Here is a 25,534-nt window from a genome sequence, read left to right as displayed (position 1 = left end):
ACAGGTAAAAAACAAGAGGGTGCTTGGCCTGATCAGAGAGAAACCGTACGAGTAAACTATTTGAATAAGCATCAAAAGCGAGCTTAATAAGAAATCCTAATACTTCTGCCGAATGTTTTTGGAATTGTTTCATCCATGGATGTTTTGTGGAACCTTTCTTCCATTCTTTCTCCAGTTCATGATGTTCTGTGACTTTCTTGTGGATCTATGACTGAAGATGTTCAACTACCAGTTTCAATTTTTCTTTAGAATCCACTCGAATTCCTTCAGCTATGGGTACCATACGATTTCGAGAGTGTTTTTTGGCTATATACTCGTATTCGTGGCATATGTTACACACAACGTAAATACGACATCGTTTATTTCCCGTTTTTTCAATTCGGTCAAACGTGTATTGTTTCTTAGTAGCCATTTCAGATCTAGTTTCATTCCTCGTCACCACTCATCTCCATCTGATTTTTGCAGCTCCTGCGATAGTTTGAAGACAACCAGAAGTAACAGGGGTCTATACAATTGAAACAACCGAGATGGTTGATTGGTTCTGTAGATTTTGTTCTGATGTAGATTTATTTTCGAAAAAAGAGGAAATTTTTCGGCATTTGGAAGCACAGTCTACAAAATATGCAGATCGCTTTTTTTGATATCGTTCGGATGATGGCATTATTCTAGAGTCAGGGCTACCATTCTTTAATCCTGTGAAATGATATTATGTTTTATTTCAAAAAGCCCGAAATAATATGTTGTGTGTATGGTGAGATTTATATTATCAAGATTATATGTTTACATAATCATGTAGAATTGGTGTGTTAAATAAGTTATGACAAACTGCAGTACCAGTAGTGACTTGTAGTCATGTTGCAGAGTTGTGAAACTACTTTTTTTCAACGAATGAAAAAACAAAAATCAATAAAATGGGAGTAAAAAATTCTCAAGCTGTTGATAATACGGTAATGGGTACTCTACATCAATCTTAGTTTTTCGTTTACTTCTTTCTTTGTGGATATTATTCGATATAAGGTCTGGACACACATATCCGCCCCGTGCCAGGACCGTAGCTCGGGCGTCAGTTGGCCGTGGCTCGGCTCGTTCCTCTTCAGACCACACCTTTCCGTGTGTTGTCCGTGTCGCTGACTACGAAGCTGTGTCGATTGCTTCAAGTCTTTAACGCAGCCGGTTCGGTGTAATCAAAATGTTCAGTAAATTAATTAACAAGAGTGATTTGTATATAATAACCCTAGCGTAAATTAACAATAATTAATTGTTCTAAACATTTCTGTAAATAATCTACACATGTATATAATTTTTTTATGTCTGTATATGTGTGTGTGGATGTGTTTTTTATAGAAATTTTAATTTTGTTTTTATTTTGGATTGATCTCCGATAGATTTTTTGTATGTGACAAAGCCGCAAAAAAGGATAGAATCTTTAAATGCAGCTGGAAATAAAAAGACGGCCATTTGCTTAGTTTGACTGTATACATTCTTGTTTATAGTTTGGAGAGAGATTATTTACGGAGTGATATAACGGGAGAGGAGAAGAAAAAGAGTCATATAGAAATTAAAACAATCTGTGGGAGAGAGCGCTACTCTCTTCCTCACCTACACACTCGTTTTTTTTTTATTCAGAGTCAACGGCCATCATCAATATAATCATCTGTAGGGGCAGGTGGTGTCAAATTCCGATAACACCTCGGAAAAGTGTATCTCAGCTCAGTAGGAGCATATTGTACGAAAGAGCGAGCATATCTTTTACTCTGTGTGTGTGTGTTCGCGGAATCTTCTAAACTGAAAATTGGCTCCTCTGCAGATGGCAAATGGATATTAAAATCAATAACAATTGGGGTGTTTAGTTTGCCGGGGCTTGATTCAATGATAAAGCCTCACCAGTATTCGATAGTAATTTAAAGCACTCATTGCCAAAGTCCCAGTCGCTGAAACACCTTTGTCAGATATTTAGCACAAAGTTGCTCGACTTTTTGGAAGGTGTGGGCCACTTCATTGTTTTGAAATATTTCGCGGGCTTCTTTAGTTATCCAGAAACGAGTCTTGATCCTCCAAAATTATCTAAAAAGTGGCACGTGCCGCTTATGTGATCTGCAAGCGCGCCACTAACCACTCAAATAGGATAATCAGCAAATGTATCACGATCCACTTAAGTGAACTGGAGGTGTGCCGTTCGTCGCTCAATTGATTTTGAAATGTGCTTGAGACCACTCGAGAGCCTTGTTTTGTTTTTTGTTGTCACGGGCCACATCAAATGCTTCCGAGGGCCGCATTTGGAGCACAGGACATGGGTTAAGCATTTATGGCTTAACATGTTGCATCTGATGTGAGTACCAAATTTAAAATATCTCCTATATTTTCACATAACAAAAAAAAACCAAAATTTTTTGAACCGTTTTCTATTTATATAATCTATGTTAAAACCAAAACAATGATTCATTTATAGAGCATCGGAAATTAAACGCAGTTAGTTTTCCAAGTTTACATTATTATTTTAGCAAAAATCTCGCCGGCAAAATTTCGTTATATGCAATGAAACATAATTTTAAACTTTGTTTTCCCATCAAAGTTGTGAAAATGTTTATCCATATATTTTCTACATATTACGCTAGTACCACAGAAGCGAGGCCAGGTGCGTCTAAACAATTTCGGGGCACGAAAAATGTTTAGGACACCCCCTCCCTTTAACAAGATTCCATATATTTTGTGGGAAGAGGGAATCGGCATCATGAATGTACACGAACGCTAAGAAATACCCCCATACAAAAAAAAACCAACTACACAAATGTGAATTAACACAAAAATTAATGGAGGTAATTTTTTAAACTAATGTGAGAAACCATTTCCGAAATTAAGGAAAACTTTAGAATCGATGGATTAAAAATAATTGAAAGAAATAATTTCAGTACCAATGAAAACTCAGAATTAATAAAAGAAATAATTTCGGAATAGATTAAAATTTAGAATTAACGGAAGAAATAACTCCAGAACTATTGAAAATTCAGAATTAATAAAAGAAATAATGCAGAAATTGATTAAAATCAAGAAATAAATGGAATGAGTAATTCAGCAATTGATGAAAATTGAGAAGCGACATAAAATAAATGAGCTCTCTCCTCTTTTATAAAAAAAATCTGCGCTCCCTCTCTCTCCCGAGACCGCACCGTCACCGTAAAAATATAAAATAAACTAGTTGGTGACGGTGCGGACGCGGTGCGGTGACGGTGCTCGGCTACGGTGCGGATATGTGTGAACGGCTGCACTGCTTAGCAAAGAATTATTCTTTGACCGTGTGATGACCTACACTCGGCCGACGCACGTGTCGGGCACGGTGCGGATATGTGTGTCCAGACCTATACAGAGAAAAATACTTTTTGATAACATTTTGCCGAACGTGACAGTTGTAATTGTTAAAAAGAAGTGATTGTTATACTATTTTAATTTATTCTCCCTCAACCTGTGTCACAATTAAGGGGGAACAAGCGGGTCTAGCGTTCCAGTCAGACTTGAGAGGGCACGAAATTCACCCTTTAACTACTCTTTTTTACAATACACGAGGGAAGTGCCAAAATGCGTGTTTTCCCCAGCTTACAAAGTATTTAGTTGCGGCCCCGCTCTCAACCACTGCTCTCTATTTATGCACATCCCTGTTCTATGTATATGTTACGATAAATATGATAAATCCGGTAAATATGCATAATCACAAACCGTTTTGGTAAGTTTGATAAATTTTGTTCATATATTGCAAATTTATAACCTTTACATATGCCCCCGGAATGTTATAATGTATAAATAATGTTATAAATGTATAGACCTGCGTATATATATATACTCCATACGATGGATGGTATTGCGCCTTGTCGGGAAGAGAACAAATGGCACTTACCAAGAAAGCATTAGAAATTACGAATACAGTATATCAGGGCCTTCGTGATTTTTCCCTTCTTACCATAAGAAGGGAAAAATCCCGAAGGCCCCGATCAGGGGTTCAAAGTATGGGTTGCGATCCTCTGAGGTGAGGGGGGAAGATAATTTCCAGAATAAAAACACGTTTGACAAAATATTTATTTTGATCAGGGAAACTAGTGGCTGAGGGCATTTGATGGACCACCAACAATAGATATTTTTAGGGGACTGCTGCTGCTGCCCCCCCCCAATAATTTAGGAAAAAAAACGATGCAATGTATCCCCCCCCCTTTTGCGTACGCGATTGAGTCTCGTATATATTGGACGACCAGCAACTTTCAAACCCCCCCCCCCATCCTCCCAATCTTTTCTTCACGTCAGTGGTAATGGCCCATGACGAGTGGTAACAGTGGCCACAGGCAGCTCTGAAGAATTAAATCTTTCAAGTAAAATATGGGGGAGGGGAAATGTGACTATTTTCAAAATGCAACACAGCCCCATCTTAACCTATGGGCCCATGCGAGCATGACCTGGGGTTTCATATCCGTTAGTAGTGAGATCCGTACACAATGAGATCTGGGGGTACTATGATTTTTATATGTGAGTATGTAAAGTATGATCTGTCGCCATTTAACTGCCACATATTTTCACACCTGAATATTGGAGCTATGTCAGATTTGTATTGGTGAAACTTAAGTGTGTTTGCGTGTATCCAACTAGATACTTTCTGAAACATGGCAAACACACATTTTGGCACCCCGTGTAATATACACTGAAGAGCCAAAAAAACTGGTACACCTGCCTAATATCGTGTAGGGCCCCCGCGAACACGCAGAAGTGCCGCAACACGACGTGGCATGGACTCGACTAATGTCTGAAGTAGTGCTGGAGATAACTGACACCATGAATCCTGCAGGGCTGTCCATAAATCCGTAGGAGTAAGAGGGGGTGGAGATCTCTTCTGAACAGCACGTTGCAAGGCATCCCAGATATGTTCAATAATGTTCATGTCTGGGGATTTAGGTGGCCAGCGGAAGTGTCTTAAGTCAGAAGAGTGTTCCTGGAGCCACTTTGTAGCAATTCTGGACGTGTGGGGTGTCGCATTGCCCTGCTGAAATTGTCCAAGTCCGTCGGAATGCACAATGGACATGAATGGGTGCAGGTGATCAGACAGGATGCTTACGTACCTGTCACCTGTCAGAGTCGTATCTAGACGTATCAGGGGTCCCATATCACGGCAACTGCACACGCCCCATACCATCACAGAGCCTCCACCAGCTTGAACAGTCCCCTGTTGACATGTAGGGTCCATGGATTCATGAGGTTGTCTCCATACCCGTACACGTCCATCAGCTCGAAGCAATTGGAACCGAGACTCGTCAGACCAGGCAACATGTTCCAGTCCTCAACAGTCCAATGTCGGTGTTGTCGGGCCCAGGCGAGGCGTAAAGCTTTGTGTCGTGCAGTCATCAAGGGTACACGAGTGGGCCTTCGGCTCCGAAAGCCCATATCGATGATGTTTCGTTGAATGGTTCGCACGCTGACACTTGTTGATGGCCCAGCATTGAAATCTGCAGCAATTTGCGGAAGGGTTGCACGTCTGTCACGTTTAATGATTCTCGTCAGTCGTCCCGTTCTTGCATGATCTTTTTCCGGCCGCAGCGATGTCGAAGATTTAATTTTTTACCGGATTCCTGATATTCACGGTACACTCGTGAAATGGTCGTACGTGAAAATCCAAATTTCATCGCTACCTCGGAGATGCTATGTCCCATCTCTCGTGCGCCGACTATAACACCACGTTCAAACTCACTTAAATCTCGATAACCCGCCATTGTAGCAGCAGTAACCGATCTAACAACTATGCCAGACACTTGTTGTGTTACATAGGCGTTGCCGACCGCAGCGCCGTACTCTGATTAGTTCCATATCTCTTTATTTGCATACGCATGCCTGTACCAGTTTTTTTGGCTCTTTAGTTTAGAAGCAGCAGTTATAAAGGGTGAATTTGGCGCGTCCTCTAGTTCCGATCCCAGGAAAGGAGAGACACTAGACCTGCCTGTTCTCCCTCCCACCTAAGTTGTGGTCCTGCATGTATCCTCCAAATTGGTAATGCATGGATTTGAAATTTAATGTATACATATGTGTAGTAGGTTTTTGTGATTGTCGTGGCAAATAGAACTTTTTTCAAAAGAATAACAGACCCGAAATTGGAAAACCTCAGAAAATCATATTTTTAGCCGATTACCACTGTGCAATCGTGGGTTCAAAACTCGGATTTTCACCAAAGGCAAAATCCAGGGGTATAGGGGCCCAAGCCCCCACGAAAATGAAATATTGCATACACACCAGTGATTTTTGCGATGAGATGCGGTGACACTACCACATAGTAGCTAGATGATAAAACTGTGGATATTCAAGGTAGGCTGGCACTAAAGAAACGCATCAAACACTTAAACTTTAGAATGGTAAATAAAAACAAGAAAATATATTTTACCTTTTTTCCGATGTTAAAATGTAGATGTTGATTTCTATCCTTTTTCAATGATAACAAGACAGCAATACAAAAAGCACACAACAAGAGTTGTAAAACAAATACTCAATTTACAAAAAAAATCTGAACAAAAAGTAATTTTACACGAGTCCGCATTTGCCTCAACATGAAATTCTTGGTTATAATCATTTCAAATTGCATCTTATGCAACACAGATCCTCCTAAAAAGGCGTTGATATATGATACTCCAGGTCTTGATTGGTATTTTTTTATGGTTTGTTATTACTGTATGGCCCGCTTGAGAGTGACCATTGGCTAGCTTCATCACAAAGAGGTACTGTCACCAACACATCCCCCAAAAGACAGACCCATGTCATTCTCTCCTTCCTCACCCCTCTAACTTTTACAAACATTGGAGATTCAATAGTAGCGGAATCACTCTTCAAGTATTGTATATTCACATAGTGGGGTTCAGTATACACAGAGACACTCATAAAACCACAGTACAGTGGAACACTCGTTTATACGACTCTCATAGGACTTTTTTTTTTTTGAAGCAGCAAAAGACGTCACTGAAATTAATATTTTTACGAATATTATCGCCGGAAAAAGCCATAATTTTTAGTATGATTGCAAACGGATACATAAAAATTCAGCAAGCTGATGACCCCTTTCAAGTGGGCTCTAAAATGGTTTGTTAAGATTGTAAGTTTTTGAGAACTCTGGAAACGAGGCGAGGCATAAGCAAAATAATTTACATTTTTTGAAATGCAACTATATTAGATGTACAGACCATACTTCTTCTTCGCATACTACATGTTCCTTCCGAGTTTTTTCCATTGTGTTATTGCTTCGTTTCCCAGCGTTATTCCTGGAGCATTTGCAACTGGTCTGCTGGTGAGAAACATGTACAATATATCAGTTCGTTTTTTAATATCTAGTAGAATTTCCTTTGGTTGTGGTATCTTGTATGCTAGCTGGCTACGTGGAATCATCTGTTCTTAATTTTTTAAAAAAAAGTACTCTCCACTGTATTTATTTTATTTTCTTAATTCCCCCTCTCTTCAGATCTAGAGACCACCCAATGTCCGAATTTGACTGGTCTTGTGCTACTACACTGATATTTATCTATCTATATTGCGCTAAAATAGAATGTTCTAACCCCGGCATCTGATGACAACCCGATAACTTTATATCCTTTACACTCCCAGGGTTATATAACTCAATCGTTTCACTTTAATGAGCGTCAAAAACAAAATCAATAAATGCTCATATGCTTGGCCTCTGCCATTCCCCATCTGTTGTTTGTCTTTTCATGAGAGCAAAAGACCTACTTCAAAGAAATGGGTCCCTGGAAAACTTATCTTTTCAGTTGAACTTTCCTTTTCCTTTTTGAAAAAAAAAAGATCAGTCATAAAACATCGATCTCACAAATGGCAGAATCTTTTTGTGCAAGTTTTTTCTTTGACTCCCTTCATATTCGTTTGACGCTGAAGCTGCTTCAGGAAAACAAGAAAAGGGCTTTGCCCCACCAGTGGTCATTTTTTATCTTTACTGGTGGGGCAAATAGAAAGGCTAGTGGGGCAAAATTCCCCCCCAGTTAACATGTTAAAAAAAAGCCTGAGAAGAGCTGTCCACGACGTAGAGTCTTTAGCTAGTTTCCGCTTCACCAGCGGCGTTGTATCTATCTTCTGAGAGGGAGAATGTTGGTTTTAAGCGGTCATGGAAACCGAAACTGCTTTGCCATTGATGTCAGTTCGAACACTTTTTCGTTTTTGTCAATGACAAGAAAGGGACCATCACATGGTCTCTGAAGGGGTCGACGGACACTATCACGGCGTAGTAACACGTGGCATTCATTAGTTCTGGATACAAAAAAATAGTACGTTTTCCATGATGTTTCGTTGGCGTTGTACGGAACTGCTGCATGTGGCCCCGTAACTTATTTATATGGTCACAAGGATCAATGTTGACGTTCGTTGAGTGGAAAAATTGGCCGGGAAGACGCAAGGGTGCACCAAACATGAGTTCGGCTTTCGCACACTGCAGGTCGGTTCTAAGAGCGGCTCGGTGTAACCCAGAAATATCGTTGCCAATACTTCGGTTCAATGTTCGCTATTATGGCATTTAATGACCGTTTTGAGTGTTCGATGAAATTCCTCAGTCAAGCCATTCGTTTGAGGATGGAAAGCTAGTTCTAGCTCGTTCGGCGCCTAAAAGCTGCTGGAGAGAGCGGGAAAGGTAACACAAATTTTCGACCCTGGGAGGTCTATTACGCTGATGTTATGCCCGCGTTTCAAAAGTGTTTTGGTTTTGCGGTGCATTGTGGTATAGATTTACGTCACCATCGTTGAAGGATGATTTTTCTCACAGCGTCACTAGCGATCTTTGTTATCGTTATCGCTACGCCAATCGTTAACAACCGAGTACTGGAACCAACTCCTCGAGTTCGCGTTACGGAAATAAACATGGCCGCTCGCTTGTACATTTTTCGATGAAGCTGAGAGCAATGGAGACAAATTAGAAGAATTGAAAATTAATCATTCATTATTAATTCATGAAATTCATTATAATGAATAATAAATTCTCTGAATTACGTTGCTTAATTTTGTAACGAGATTCAGAGACAGCATTATCGTTTAAAATGTTACCTAATTACACATGCTGATTGGAAACGTCGTCCGCATGTGTCAAACCCTAAGTACGGGCTCCGCATCCGCACATAGAAGTTTTGACAATTGGGTTATTCGGAGCTATTCACACGAGCCAAAGATGCGGAGCGAATTCGTCCGCATCTTTGGCTACTTTTTGCAGGTGATTTTGCACGGAATTTTTTTAATTATTTCCCATAAATACCCTTAAAAACACCATATGAGGGTCCCTGTTCATCAATAGGATGTGCCCACATATACATATCTATCCCTCCGTTTCCTTCTGAGATTGCGATACAGCAACTTTAATTGCCTTTTGTCCATAATTTACAATTTTATACAATAAAACCTGCCAACAACGGCCACTGACGGGACCAAAATTATATGCCGTTCTGTAATTCATTACGAAAATATAATTGACTACATACTTTAATAACTTTTAAATTTAATCAAAATTTTTTAATTTTTTCTTTTTAAAATTATGTTAAATATTATTTTTTTAAATTTTTAATCTTTTAATTTTTTTAAACTTTAAAAAAATACTTTTATTAAACAACGTTATCCACGTACGGTGTTCACTCAGGGCCGGATTAAGACGTTTGAAATCCCCAAGCACTTTAGTTTTGGTGGTTCCCCCGATACCTACAAGTATATTTTACTCGATATTCAGTCTATAAACTGAAAAAAAATGAAATTTTATATTTCAGAAGTGACTAATCTAAGGATGGATTTGACTTTAAAAGGTTTATGATAGTTTTTTATAAAACTTGAAAAAAGCAAATAATAAATTTATCGGTTGCGTTTGCTCGAATGCAACCGATAAATTTATTAGTTGCTTTTTTAAAAGAATTATAATAAAATTTTTATAGTGTAATCCGGGCTCAAGGCCAGGATTACACTATAAAGTTTTATAAAAGTTGAAAAATTCAACCAATAGGCGCATCAAATGTAACCGGTGATCTTATTGGTTGAATTTTTCACGTTTTATCAAAGAGTTTCTACAAAACTTTTATAGAGTAATCCCGGCCTAAGACAGAATTGTGAATATTTCTAAGCACAGACATTTTGAAAGTCTCCACTAGCACTAAAGATGCGTTTACGCCCGCATCTTTAGTGCTCGTGTGAAAGGGTATGCGGAATCGCGTCCGCATCCGCTCCGTGTGAAGGGGGCCTTAGGCTAAGGCTGAACACGTAGTGGGACGGAGAGCAAAGCAATGATGAGAGAAGAGATCAGAGCAGCGAAATCAAACACACCGATTCCAATCATAGGCGTAAACTTATTGAAAATGTTGGGGGGGCTCCGGCTCTAATAGTACCTCGTTTATACGACGCGTCGTATAAATGCGAAAGCAGTACTGCAAAACGAACTTTTTCCGAAAATTACCCCCCCCCCCACCTTTTTTTTACAGACGTTTCCGAAAAAAAATTTTGTGAAAATCTGTCGTTTTGATTCAAAATCTTATGCTTGAGAAGAAATATACTTATAATACTATCATAACATTACTGTTGCTAAAGTCTCAAGCACTTTTACGGTATTCATTTCAAGATTCAACAGAAAAAAAAAGTGTTATTTAAACGTTATGTAAAACGTCCTTTACTTGACAGAGAACACCGTTACAAAATTATCGAATGTGGGGGCGACAAAAATCCCAGTTACAGCCCTGGCTATCAGCATACCGTAGCCCGTTCAATAATTATTTCAGTACCTGTCAAAAGCCATTGAACACAGGGCCACAACTAGGGAGGAGCAGGCGGGTCTCGTGCCCCGGGCGCTAGACCGGATGGGGTGCAAATTTCATTCTAAAACCTCTCCTTCAACATTACAAGGGGGGCGTCAAAATGCGCGCTTGCCCCGGGTAACCAAGCATCTAGTTGCAGCCCTGATTGAACCAGTCAATCATCTTAAATTTTATTACTTTTTCAGTAAAAAATATGCATGAGAAACTACAGTCAGTCCCGCTTAGTTTTTCCGCTTACAACGTTTCTTCATGATGGGTTTTTGAAAACCGTAAAACACTGTATTTCAGTGACACGTTTTCACCAGTTGAAAAATTATGTGATTCGATTGATAGAAAAGGTGTTTTCCAAAGACTTGGGAGTTCGAATCGAAGTGAAAACGTCGATTAATTGAAGTGTATACAGGCAGGGCCCTGGGTAAAGCAGGAATTAGGAGGCTCTTGCGACAAGAGTCAAAGATGTTAATTGGTCAGTGAATGTATGTTGTTTGTACTAATAACTAGAAATTCCTAAATAAAATACATGTAGAAATCATTTGCATGAGAATGTTTTTGCAAATGAATATGCACCGAGATAAATAGAAAAGATGCATTTAAAAACGCATTTGCGTTTTTTGCTTGGTTATTTGTTCTTTAGCACATATTTTCTCAGTTTTAGTTCATATTTAGCCATTTTTTTTAAGTGGAAAATTCGGGCTCTAATTACAGGCGAATCCCGTTTTAACGAATACCGTTACAGCGAAAATATCATTTTAACGAATGGTTTTCTAATCCCTCTAATAAGTATACATAGGAACAATGCAAACAATCTGAAATTTCTTTATAACGAAGTGTTTTCTCCGGTTTCTTGGACTTCGTTATAACAGGATATTCGACTGTATAACAATCATTTAATGTATTGTTACCAAGGTGAATGGGACAAGGGCGTAGCCAGAAATTTCGTTCGGCAGGGGGGACCAAAGTGATAGAACAATAGATTTGGTCATCTTTTTCCCTTTTTTCGGTCATTTTCTCACATTTCGGACGAGGGGACCAGACCCCCAAGTCTTCCTCTTCGCTACGCCCTTGGAATGGGATACCCCTGAGCATGAGCTACCCAAGAAAACCAATCTATTGGGGGGGGGGGGGGGGTACACGGAATTTCTTCCAGAGAATTTTTGAGTTGGTGCCAATTTTCCAAAAGCATTTAATTAACAAAAATTTATTTGATTGTTGGGGGCGTAGCCTTTGCCCTTGAGCCCCATTCTAGTTTGATCACGGTCCAAGTAAAAATATACTTTCATTCTCTCTCTCTCATTGAAACGAGCACAACTCCGGTCTATCGCCATAGGCAATTTATTCAGATCTAGTCATGCCGTAAATCTGAGTATATCCTCCCAGGATCCCCCAGATCTCATGAATCCCGAAATCCCCTGGGCGGGGTCATGAAAATGACTATATACAAAAAATATATTTAGAACAGTATATGCATCTTTATTTATTCCAGGGTTGGACAAACCCCAAGTGCCAGGTCACCATGGTGACTGGAAAATCTGTATTCGCGCCTAAAATTTTGTATATGTGATTGCTAAATCAGAATCTAGTGATGGCTCAAAATTTTCCGATTTCATAATTGTCTTCCAACATGGAAAGGAGCAGAGCCACAACTAGAGAAAGCAGGTAGGTCTGGTGCTCCGGACGCTGGACCAGAATGTGAGTCGAATTCACCCTTTAACTGCTTCTTCTACATGCAAGGGGCGCCAAAATTCCGAATTGCCCCAGATGACAAAGTATCTAGTTGCGGCCCTGGGAAGGGGGTCATCAATTCCCAGAAAGGTTGAAAAAAGATTATTTAAGATACTTTTCTCGTGAAAAAACCATGCTTGGCTCTTACAAAATTTGGCTGGTGCCTAAATTTTTTAATGATTTTTGTCAAGCCCCGTATTTATTTATTTATATTTTATGATACAGTGTATATTTCCCCCAAAATCAAATTACATGTCACTTATTTAAGATTTATTTTACTCTCATATATTGAGTCATATATCAGGTTTTAAATTAGAAAAATAATAATTTTTTTAGTTGCATAAATTTCTTATTAAAAACTCGATTCAAATATTGTCACTTTTACAAGTATGCAAGAAAAATGGAGTTTAAATTTTTCTTAAATAAATTTTAAATATGATTGAAAAAAATAAGACATATAGTAAGTTTTATTAATTTATTGATGTGTCTAACAGAAAAAAAATTATTTTATACTACGCTTTATTGATTATAAGTATTAGAGGGCTGCAAAATCTAGATTGTTTTTGAAGATTCTGAATAAATTATCATTAAAGAAAATGCTTAAAATGCAGGAATTTATCAAAAATGTGTAACTATATTTAATATTGCTTACTTTTTCTGTCAGGAAACTGTGCGGAATCACGAGGAACTTTTCCGTTTTCTTGTAATACAACATGTTTTACTAACAGAAGGTTTATACTGTACGTGCACAACCGAATGTGGTCCACACAAACCATAAAATACTGTGGAACTGTCTATCTCAACATTTGTGGGGGGTGGGGGGGGGGTTTCAGTGGAAAAACAAGGAGTTTACTTCAAGTGGCTCCAAACACAGCTATTCTTATTTTGCAGAATCACAAACCTCGTCTAGATTTTTCTTCACCACCGTAATTTCTTTATATTCCAATTAGGATCATCTATGTCGGCGTCCTTCAGGGATGGCCATCCATTAAGCACAAAAGCTTTTAAAGCCTTGACCGGCGGCGTCAAGAAGAATGTAGTTTTCAGGATCAGAAGGGGGGTCCCCATATGGACGGATGCCTCCAGGTGACATATTCCCCACATAAGCGACACGCTATACACTCCCCGTCCTTCTAATTAGGAAATGGTGATTGTATTCAGTAAACCTGCATTGAAGCAGCCGAAACTGAACCCTATTGAAATGCTCTTTGTCAGCTGCAGAAGGTGCGGCCCCTTTATCATGAAAAAAAAAAAAATACATGGAATTAAAAGTCCGCCAAAGATCCCAGGCTAGAAGCCCTTCTCCAGTATGTGGGAGTCCATGGCCGTGCTTATAGCTCGCTGAGTGCCCCCCCCCCCCGGGAAACACGCCACTAGATGCCACGGACGGGCTGTAACTAGGAGTGAAGATCATTTTATTGTCGGGAAAGGGGGGGGAAAGCATCGAAATGCCTCCTTGAGATCGACTGTGATGCCGCAAGATATTTAAAATTTCTAACAGTGCTGCGAACGTAAACAGGGTATGTAAAACCCCCTCTTTGCGGTCACCGGCTGGACAAATAGAAATTCGTCCGTAAAAAATAATTGATCGGGAAAGGAGGAACCCTATTAAAACATTGAGAATAATTCTTCATTTTGAAATAAACACAATTTTTTGAATAACATAAGTAAGAAATACTACATCCTTTTTAGAAAAATTCCCCAATTTAATTTGCAATGGAACATAGAAAAAATTACAGTATTTTCCGATAAATAGAGGTCGCATCCTGTAAAATGGCCGGAAAAAGTGTTTGTGGAAAAATCGCCACTTTTTTTTTAACATGTCACAGCTTCGTATAAAGGCCGAAACTCACTGTACTGACGTGACGTGATTATTCCGAGTCTAGGTGTGGAAAACGTGTCCATGCGATTTTTTTTGGGGGGGGGGAAGATTGAGCCAGCTCTCCGAAATTAATAAGAGGGGGGGGGGAGTCTCGATCCCATTGGCTTAAAACAAGTTACGACAGGTAATACAAGTTACGACTTAATGCACTTAACATACGACTTAATACAAGTTACGCTTACGACAGGTCCAAGCACTTCCCTGTAAAAAATCGGGGTCCTCGCGAAAGATCTGTCCAAAAGCCCGGTCCAACGGAGACAGGATCATTTTAGTCGTGGAGGGAGGGAAGAGTATGTAATTTTTTCACCCTCTCCCCACTAAAAAAACGATCGAAACGATATTTTTCGTTCTTCCACCCCCCCCCCCCCCCCAGAATTAGCACTCCCCACAAGAATTCCGCCTGTGAAAATTGCCTTCTTCCCTAGTTCCGGCCCTGGCTACCTAGGAGTACTGGAAACAGGGCTGGGGGGGGGGTCAAATGTCTAGGGTGCCGGACCAGAGGGGAGGGGGGGGGGGAACGCAAATTTCACCTTTTAACCTCTCTTCCAACATTTATTGAAATACCGTATTTAAAATTTCTATATAAGAGTGCTGCTAACGTAGATAGTTTGAGAATCCCTGATTTATAAGGAGGAAATTTCATATTCCTAGTATTAGAATGCAATGGTACCCGGCTCAGGGGGCTTTGAAATTTTCCATTCATTTCTTATTTTCTTTTTTTTTTGTGTGTTAATTTTATTTTACTATTATTTATTTGATTCCCCTCAAAGGCACCGGAACCTAGGAGTGGAGGATATTTGAGCCCAAAAAATTTTGTAAGGCGGTTGAGCCCCCCCCCCCCCTGAAAAATGTTTCGGCATCGGTCCTCAAGATCTGTTATGAATGGGCATTTAGAATGTGCTTTTTTCCCCAATATTTTTCAAAAAAACATTGGGGGGGGGGGGCCAAAAAGTTATTGGTCCTCCCGCATATACGGGACTCAAGCGTGTACAAAGGAGAGGGAGAATGCATTGCACAATGGTTTTTTTCAGCAGTAATTACTGGGAGGCTCAGTCCCCTTACAAAATTTATTGCGGGGGGGGGGGTGCTCAAATGGCCTCAGCCTCTAGGTTCTGGCACCTATTATTTATAGAGTGTAATTTATTTCGGTTTCAATATCATTGCTTCCCAATTTTCAACCTCCCCCCCCCCCCCCCACCATGCATCTTTGGGCTTATTTTCATGTCGGCGCCATGGCCGTCCTCCGGTCGCAGTGAACAAAAGAAGAGACACTCAGTTTTTGCCACAGGCAAAGAAGAAAGAGCCCCCTCAACACCTCAAAGAATCTTCCTCTCAGCCGTGCCTTCTGGCAGTAAATTGGAACCGATGGAGGGTGCAATTGGGGATTGAACGGCAGGGAAGAAATGAGATAAACGTATTGTCATGGAACAAGAAAGCCAAAGACCATCCAGATTTTTTAAAAGAACTAAAATTTTGAGCAGATTGTTTCCATTAACTAATTCATAATTAGGACAACTTTTGGTTAAAAAAAAATTTTTCATCATTGCAAAATGAATAAGCCATATTCATACGAATTTTTGGGGGGGCTGAGCCGCGTCTTCAAAAATGTTGGGGGGGCTCGGGCCCATGGGCCCTATAGAAGTTTACGCCTATGATTCCAATGCGCCTGCGTATAGCGGCGCTTGTTCTTAGCCTAAGAACATAGTGGAAGCGGCGAGCAAAACGACGAATGAGAAGGAAGGGAAGCGAGATGAGAATATAGCTGCGAGCGTTTGATGTAGCAGAGTGTATCAAATAGAAACTCGCAATCAGCTTGGTTTTTAAAAATTTCATAATCATAAAAATCATTGCTCAGACAATTTAGAAATAATAGTGTTGTGTGAATATCACTATTTTTAAATATAAACTACGGGAAATATTCCTCATATTTTTGGTCGCTTTCCTCCCTACACCTTTTCCCGCGGCACTTGAGTGCGATTACTTCTCGAAAGATCAATAATATTTTCTACTAAATTTAGGAGTAAAAAAATTGAGAAAAATATCAAGTTTATCAAAGCTCCCCACCGTTTAAATTTGTATTATTAGCATAGGCGGGAAGGTAGAAGTGGAAAATCCCCCCCCCCAATAGCTTTATTTGTATAAATATTTGTTGGTTTCATTTTTTTTACATAAGAAACGTAATTATTGACACCCAAAAATCCAGCACAAAAAACATTCGGTATGCTTCCAGCAGTATGGAAATATTGACGGCACACAGAAAATAAACAAACAAATAAAACTTGCCAATTTTTCCACAGAAACATACGTGATTTTTAATTCAGACGACTCAAATACATTTACCCACACACGGTGCACGATAAATTAGCTTAAAACTCAAACTGTAAATATTATAAACTCAAAATATAAATCATTTTCGGTTTGGTTAAGCACGTGCACACGAAAAACGTTTGACGAGAAATATATGAAGATTATATTCGGAACTTGCTGTTTTCATTTGATCGTTTACACCTTTTTGAAGTACGTCGAGAACTTAACATCAACAATTCTGGTGATATGTTTGACCTCACTACCGCTTTTTAACAGCGAAAACAAGCCGTTCGACGGGCATCTTAAAGCTACACACAAGCGAGCAGAGCGCCGAAAACAAGATATCTTGAATGCGCTGCTGTCATCGTTTGTCGCTCTGCTGCGTTTCCGCTCTGCTGCGGTGCGCGCCGCTATACGCAGGCGCATTGGAATCAGTGTTTGATTTCGCTGCTCTCTGATCTCTTCTCTCATCGTTGCTTTGCTCTCCGTCCCACTATGGGTTCAGCCTTACACACACAGTATACTATATATATGTTACGGTAAAAGCCCGAAGAGTGGTAAAACTTTGGTTTTACCAAGTCAAGTTGGTAAAAGCCCGAAATACTCTTGGAAAAGTATACATTTCGGGATTTTACCAAGCACTTCGGTAAAAGCTGACATTTATTATCTTTCATGAAAATTAGTAAAAATGGAATTTTCTAATTTTCATAAATTTTAAAGATTGTTATTTATTAATCACAACGATCCTGATGCTAATTAAGATAATAATGAATTAACTAATTTGTCATTCAAATTCGTGAAAATTAGTAAAAATTTCAATTTTCTTATTTTCATAAATTTTAAAGCTTGTTATTTATTAATCGCAATGATCCTGATGCTAATTAAAATCATAATTAATTTACCAATTAGTCATTCAAATTTGTAAAACTATGAATTTTCTAATTTTCATAAATTTGGAAGCACGTCATTTATTAATCACAAACGATCCTGATGTTAATTAAGATCACAATCAATTAATTAATTATTCATTCGAATTCGTGAAAATTAGTAAAATTACGAATGTTCTAATTTTCATAAATTTCAAAACTTGTCATTTATTAATCATCACGATCCCGATGCTGATTGAAATCATAATTACATAATTAGCCATTCAAATTCTTAAAAATTAGTAAAATTGCGAATTTTTATAAATTTGATAATATTTTATAGCCACTCTTAGTGGGGGGGGGGGGGGGTTGACAGTAGCAATCTCTAAAACCGTGGTTGCCATGGTTCGATATGCTCGCGTGATATAATTTAGAATTTGTCTTTGAATCACGTCAATCTTTGACATTTGAAAGGAGCCGAGCAGAGAAGAGAAAAAACAAAATGGGAGCCCCAAGGATAATCTGTCGATACAGTACATTTCTGTAAAGTGTAGAGGGTGTTCTTCAGATTACGATGGTATCCTCACTCTGCACCCAATAATCGTCTGAAATGATCCAGCTTATTGGTCGTTTTATTTAAGTAATGTGCGCGTGCTAAAAAAATTAGCTTGTTTGCTAATCATATTCCTAAAATTTTGAGACCTTTTTCGGCAAACTTAATTCGTTCCCCGTTAATTTTATTAATGGAACGCTTTTTCCTGTTGTTTTGCAGAGAAATAATGATTTGGATTGTTCCATTCGCAGATCATTTTGTTGTAACCATTTGGAGATCTCTGTCAACGCAGCGTTGGCAGAGGCTGTAATTTCAGTGGGTTCCTTAGCAGACACCAAGGGAAGGTAGTCATCGGCAAATGCTGCGATCCTCGGGGCCCATTGAAGTCGAAGTAATGACTCGAATGCAGTATTCCATAAAGCGGGTCGTCTACATGAGCTCTGGGGGCAACCTCAAACCTACGTCTTGGATGCTGGTGCTGTACTTGTGTTAAGAGCTATGGTGCGTACCAAGAAAATGTCCTACAAAATTTTTCTTAGCTGAAGAGGAATATACATCTTTTGAAGGTTATCAGCTATTACCTCATGACGCACACAATTGAAAGCTCTCTATGTCGAAGGAGATAACGGCTGTGAGTAAATATGTTCCTTCCTCCTATTCTCAGTCTATTCCATTAGATGATGAAGGACATCATTCGTTGAGCGACCCATACGAAAACCAAATTGAAGAGGATGAAGGAGGACGGACGTCCCGCTCAACATAGGAGAATCTTTGTATAAGAAGTTTTTCGAGCACCTTTCGCAAATTGGAAATCAGCGTAATGGGACGAAGTACTTAAATCATAGGCTGCCGAATTGTGACTGAAATCTTTAAAGTGCGTTCTATAAGAACTGAGAGTAAAATATTTTATTTTTATTTTTTATTTTTTGCCTATAAATCTTTCTGAACCTCTTAAAGCTGTTCCCATCTTTTCTGAATCAGCCTGTATTAAAGATCTCATGTTCCGGTATCAATACCGATCTCATGATCGGTATTGATGTACACCCCTCTGGGAAAAGGCTTGCTAGATGTTGCTCTGCTATATCTTTTGGTGTGATGCAGGATTGCACTGGAAGTTGCATCTGCGTTCACCTAGGCCGAAATACTGCCTTATAGGGCATACATATGCCGTAGTAGCTTGCGTACAGAGCCTATTCCAGGAGCTGGATTTGGTTTTTCATTACTGCATTGTTTGAAAAGTGCTCGAGCCCTTCGAAAGGAGGCCATAGTGTCACGGATATCCTGTCCAGTCCTCTTCATACGGTTTAGTTTTCTTTCGATGGCCCGTACTTGCCTTTTTTGTGGTTTTGAGCTCCTCCGTCCACCATTTGCTACCCTTAGGTTGTGAGTGGGATGTTTTTTACAATCTGAGATAGCTTTGCAGTTCATTTTTATTACATATGACAAGCGTTCAAATTTTTGAAAGTTTGAAAATTCGCATTTTTACTAATTTTCACGAATTTGAATAACTAATTAGTTAATTATGATCTTAATTAGCATCAGGATCGATGTTCGATGAGGTTTGCGTTAAACGGGTCGCCGTGTATTTGCTTTAAGCGCGTGACGTCACTAACGACTTCGTTGTATAACTACTGCAGCGTAATAGACCCCAGGTCAGTTGTTATAATTGATGGAGCACCATGTCGAGATACCCAGTAGTTATAGACGGCTTCTGCTACAGTTAGAGCTGTCATGTCTTTTATTGGTTGCGCTTCTGGCCGGGAAAAACTATCAATTATGGTCAAACAGTAAGAATGACCATTTGATGAAGTCAAGGAACCCAGATGATGGCATAAGAAATTCCTCCAAAGGAGATTTGACATGTCTGTGAATTTTACTTTTTTGACAAGCCATGCAAGTTTTTTCTCATTTGGTTATTTGCTTATTGATACCAGGCCAAACAAAGCGAGAACAGATTTAATGGATCTTTCTTCTGATTCCTGGGTGTGCTAAGTTATGGACATGATAAAACACTGTTTTCTTATACTGCACAGGAATATAAGGACGTGCATTTCGAGTGGCGATATCACAAATTAAATCTACACGTCAGATTCGGGAAACTTAATTTTTTTTTCAATAGTAAACCACAATTTTAATTACCCATCATCTGCTTCTTGAGCTTCAACGATTGTATTGTACTTAATTGGGCTTGACATTGAAATAACATGTATGCGGGGCATTATATCGGCTGCTATGTTCTCTGGGCCAGGAATATGGCAAATGTCACTCCTGAATTGGGAAATGAAATCCAAGTGACTGATTTGGTGAGGCGACCATTTGTCATGCTTCTGCCGAAAAGCATGAACCAGATCTATGCACGTCTATTCACTCAGTTTTTGATCAGTAAATAGAGTGAACTGACGTGCCTCGAGCACGTGTCGGAAATATTTGATAAAAGAATATTCAGCCAAAATAGTTCTCATATGCATTATAGCGTTTTCCGCAGGAGTGAGTCTACGACAGAAAAATCCTAGTGGTTGCAAAGAATTGTCAACTATCTGATGTAATGCACCACCAATTGAAAAATCAGATGCATCAGCATGAAGTGCAAGTTTCGCAGATGTGTGTGGAAGGATGAACTAATACAGTAACATTAGCTAGCTGCTCTTTGCATTGATTGAATGCTGCGAGTGCAGAATTGGTCCATTCGATTTTATGATTATCTTTTTTACAGTGAGAGCCAACATTCCAACTTATCTATACCTAGTACACATTTAGAAATATCAAGCTTCAAATTATACTTGTGTAGGTGCTCAAATATTTGCCTTAGGTGATTTTCATGTTCTTCAACAGATGATGAGGATATCATCTAAATACTCATAACAGAAAGATAAATCTCTCAACACCTTGTGAATGAAACGCATAAATGTTTGAGGAGCATTTACTAAGCCAAAACAAAGCCTTGTATATTCGAACAGACCTCACGGTTGTCACCGCTGTTTTAGGTATATCAGGTTCAAAATTAGGAATCTGATATATATATGGTACGCTTTGAAAATATCTAATTTTGAGAAAATTGACTTACCATGAAGAGTGCATTGCGGAAATCATTTATGTGTATGGGATGGGATAGGAATCGAACTCTGTATGTATATAACAGAATTTTATTTGCGATAATCTCCCACTGGTCGTATAGATGTTTCCGACTTGGGAACGATATGCAATGATGAAGACTACGAACTTTTTGAAGGACGAATTATTCCTTGTAACAAAAAATTGAACTCTGTCTTCACTTTCTCAAAGTGTTGTGGATGAAGCCGTCTCGGTCGAGAACATATTGGAAACCTTTAATGCTAAGCGCAAATTCAATGTTTATGAAAATTAATGAAAATATAGAATTTTTAAGAAATTTAAAAATTTAGAATGAATCACACAATTAATAAAATTAAAGATTATAATATAACATATAATATATAATTAACATATAAGATATGATAATACAACATATAAGATATGATAATACAACATATAAGATATGATAATAATATAACATATAATATACTATAATAATATAACATATAAGATACTATAATAATATAACATATAAGATACTATAATAATATAACATATAAGATATAATTAACAGAAATTAGAATGAATAAATATTCCGAAATTAATGGAATTTTTCTGAAATTAATTTCCGATATTAATCCCATAATGAGCCAATCAGATGCGATCGACGAACTAGCACTTTCTTTTCAGGCTACCATGGTGAAGCTGATGCAAAGAAAGGGTCTTAGCCTCGAACAGGTCGCCGAAAAAATACAACAAAGCATCGACAAGTCGATGTCTCCGGCAAACCAAAATTTTTCCTCTCTTTCTTCGCACTTTCTTTTTAGTGACGTCCTCTTTCATTTTTGGCTTAACACCTTTGTTATTTTTTAACTAACCACTTTCAAAAAAATTTCTTGAAAAAAACCCAAAAAATTGAAAACTCTTGAAAAATAAAAATTTCTCTATTCCTCTCTTTCTCCATTTCACCTGTGGACTTTGAATCTTTTACTCATCAATTTTCAGGCATCGCGACGGTCTTGACGCAGCATACAGCAGCCAATCTCGATGAAGGGCCATTCCGAGCCAATGGCGTAACAGCTGATGGACTTGGGAAAATATTTCTCTTTTCAGCTTTTATTTTTCAGGCAGTCTTCACAGCTTCCTCTCAGCTAACACCGCTAAGGGTGCGTCCATAGTGAACCGTTTCTCGCTTTATCGCGGCTGAAAAAAGATCGTGAAAACTGAATGAGGTTGTGGCGACTTACCGAGACGTTAGCTTTTTCCAAAAATTTTTACCAGAAAAATAATTCTAAAATTCCCCGATCTTGTCAATTTCCCCGGATTTGACGTTTTCTTCTACGCGGACATCTTACAAACACTTTAAATTCACACACGCACACACACAGCCACTTCATTGGCCCGCTTGCTAAGTGCGGCAGAGCGGCTTACGTGTCGCGGTACCGCCGTTAATCGTTTTATTCAGGTTCAGGTCATTAAACATTTTAATTTTATTTACTGATGCAATATATTTTACAATATATTTTGCGGACTCTCAAAATACAAGAACTGCATATAGTAAATCAGTTAAATATTATAACAAAAGCATGCAGAATAAATTAACCAATAATGTTATAAAAACGTAGTTGTCTTTTAGTATATTTTCATTTCCCAAGTTCCAATTTTTTAATATTTTATAGCTGTTTACGACTAATTTACGAGCATAATATATATATTTTTGCACTATAATTTTTCTGTTTATTTTTAGTCGATTTGCTATCGAAAAATGCATTGATAAATTCGAGAAATATTTTATTAAAATTTGCAAAGATTTATGTGATCCGCCCCTTTAGCTGTTTGAATATTTCAGTTTGTACCGAATTTATAATGTATTTATATTTTGCCAAATCTTAAAGCTTTAGTATATAATAAATCAATTAAATATTATAACTTGTTCGCACCACTGTGTTCCGCGATCAGATATGAAAATGAAGATATCGTAGAGGCTGAAGCAACGTGATTGGTTATGTGGAAAAAATTAGGTCTCTGAGCTCATGTGCGCCATGCGAGGTATGACGGAGCTCTTCCTTCGTTTTTTGATACGAAGAAGTTGCACGGTGTAGTACAGCGCCGAGCATTTTTACCGAAACGATGACGGTAATAGCACATTACGGAGGAATTTAGCCTGTTTCTGGAACCGGAACCCCTTCTGAAAAAGTTGTTTCAACCACGATATGGTGAACGTCCACGCTGTTGAGAGGCAAGTTCATCCACTTTTTTGGTCAGCATTGCGGTTTGTGCACGCAAGTCATCCGGTGGTAGAGAAACAGTACAAACGGATGTATTTCGGCTTATTTCCGTGATTTTGTCAGCCAGTTCCACGTGTTTATCCAGTTGGTCACTCGATATCGAGAGGACAGTTTGGATTTCAGTGGGAAGACGTTGCAGCCATAATGTATTTTTAAGAAATCATCGGTTAGTCGAGATCCCGAGTGGATCTGCATTTTTCGGAGCAGCTGTGATGTTTTATCATCTCCGAGTTGAATTTCTGTCAGCAACTTCTTTATTTTTGCCCACTCAGTTTCGGGAAACTCTTGGATCAGCCGGTCCGAAAGTGACTGAAATTTCTCCGTCGCTGGTGGATTAACGACGGTATCGGAAACCACGTGAAGTGTCTCTGAGTCGATATTAGCGACGAGAGCGGCGAATTTGGTATTGTCACTAGTAATGCAGCTAAGGAAAGCTTGCTCACATTGCTTCACCCAAAGAGATAAGTTGGTCTTCCAGAATGGGGGAGGTGTAAAGCGGCACTGGAAAAATGGGGAGCGGTTTCTTTCTATTGTCTGGGAATGGGCAGACCTCCCCCACATAGAATGATTTCGGTACATATCAATCCCATAGAGCAAATTCGATGGCCAGCTTTCAATTTGCAGAAGAAAGATAGTGGTTTGAATTACTTTATCTACTAACTAACTGTGCATCTGTAAATATATGTATGTGTAATTATAGTTTTTAGAATTTAGTTAGTTTTAATGGTTTCATATATTACGTAACTTTTGTCTCCGTAAATAGTTTAGAAACGAATATCAATAAACATGTATGCAAGCATACTTGATGGCCAGCTCGAATTTGCAAATGGAAGTTTATGTATTGAACGAAATAAAGATCTCGAAAATTTTATTCAATGTTTTTTATGCAAATTTTTTGTTGGAATAAAATTTTGTATATTATGTGAAGAAAAATAAAATATTTTAATATTTTAAAGTGGTCATTTTTTTTTTTTTTACTTTCTTTTCGTGAAATACGTTCTTGCATGTTTTTCACATAAATAATGATGAACATATGCTAAAATGTGAGTAAACTTAGTTTCCATGTTCAGAAATACTGTAGTTGTGCTAATAAAATTCGCGGTTGGTTAGTCTCAGATGTTAGGAAGAAAAATCTCAAGAAATGAATAGCGATTTCAATTTTATGTGATTAGTTTTTATTATACTTCCGTTTTAAACGACATCTGGTTTTCAATAAATACTGTAGGAATTATTTTGATTAAAATGTTATAAAATTATGAGTAACCAAATCAGTAATTTCCAAAATAATTTCAGCTCAAAAGTGAAATTTTAGTGGATCGAAGATGTTGCTATTCTTTGATTAATCGCACGGTAAATTAATAATTCCACTTCATACGGGAAAATGGGATCCAGATAGTGAAGCTATGAATGTGTGTGTGACTCCATATAGTATCCTCCTAACCTCGTTGGATCCAAATGCACGTCGCCAACTGTCGCCAAAAAAAGAAACTAAAAGTTGGAAAAATAAAAAAGTTGCCAACTTATATATATTATATATTCCTAAAATCGCAGGAATTATTTTCTGAGCCTCCCCTGGGGGGAAGCAGCAGGGCGCTGGACCAGAGGAGGCTCTGAATTCACCCTCTGACTCGGGAGTTCTTGACCTATGGGTTGCGAGCAAAATGTATGTCGCAAGGGCTTCCGAGCCCTAGAGATCCTATTTGGATCCTTATTCGGTGGATTATAACAAATCCCTACAACAGTACCTATCCCACTCTTTACCAAATTACTTAAAAATAAATCCTACCAAATTTTGGAACTTCCTCAGACCTAAATCTGTTGGACCAACTTCTCTCAAAATCTCAAATAAAAACGTCTCGTCCCCTTCGGATATTGCTATTGAATTCAATTTGGCTTTCTGCTCAGTTTTTTCAGTTGATCCCGCTCGTCAATTCTATCTATAACTCAAATCCGGTACTTTTCACTAAAGAAGGTAATACAATTCAATAATCGACGTTTCGATGTACCCAAAATTCCAAAACGAACACGGCTATACGCGTTTCGGAAATATATGAAGTTCCTTCATCAGTAGC

This window comes from Pholcus phalangioides, unplaced genomic scaffold (assembly GCF_987345545.1).
Source record: "Pholcus phalangioides strain wild (caught in Gottingen) unplaced genomic scaffold, Ppha-v1.0 ptg000017l_1, whole genome shotgun sequence".
Taxonomy (NCBI): Eukaryota; Metazoa; Arthropoda; class Arachnida; order Araneae; family Pholcidae; genus Pholcus; species Pholcus phalangioides.
This window is presented reverse-complemented; position numbering follows the sequence as displayed.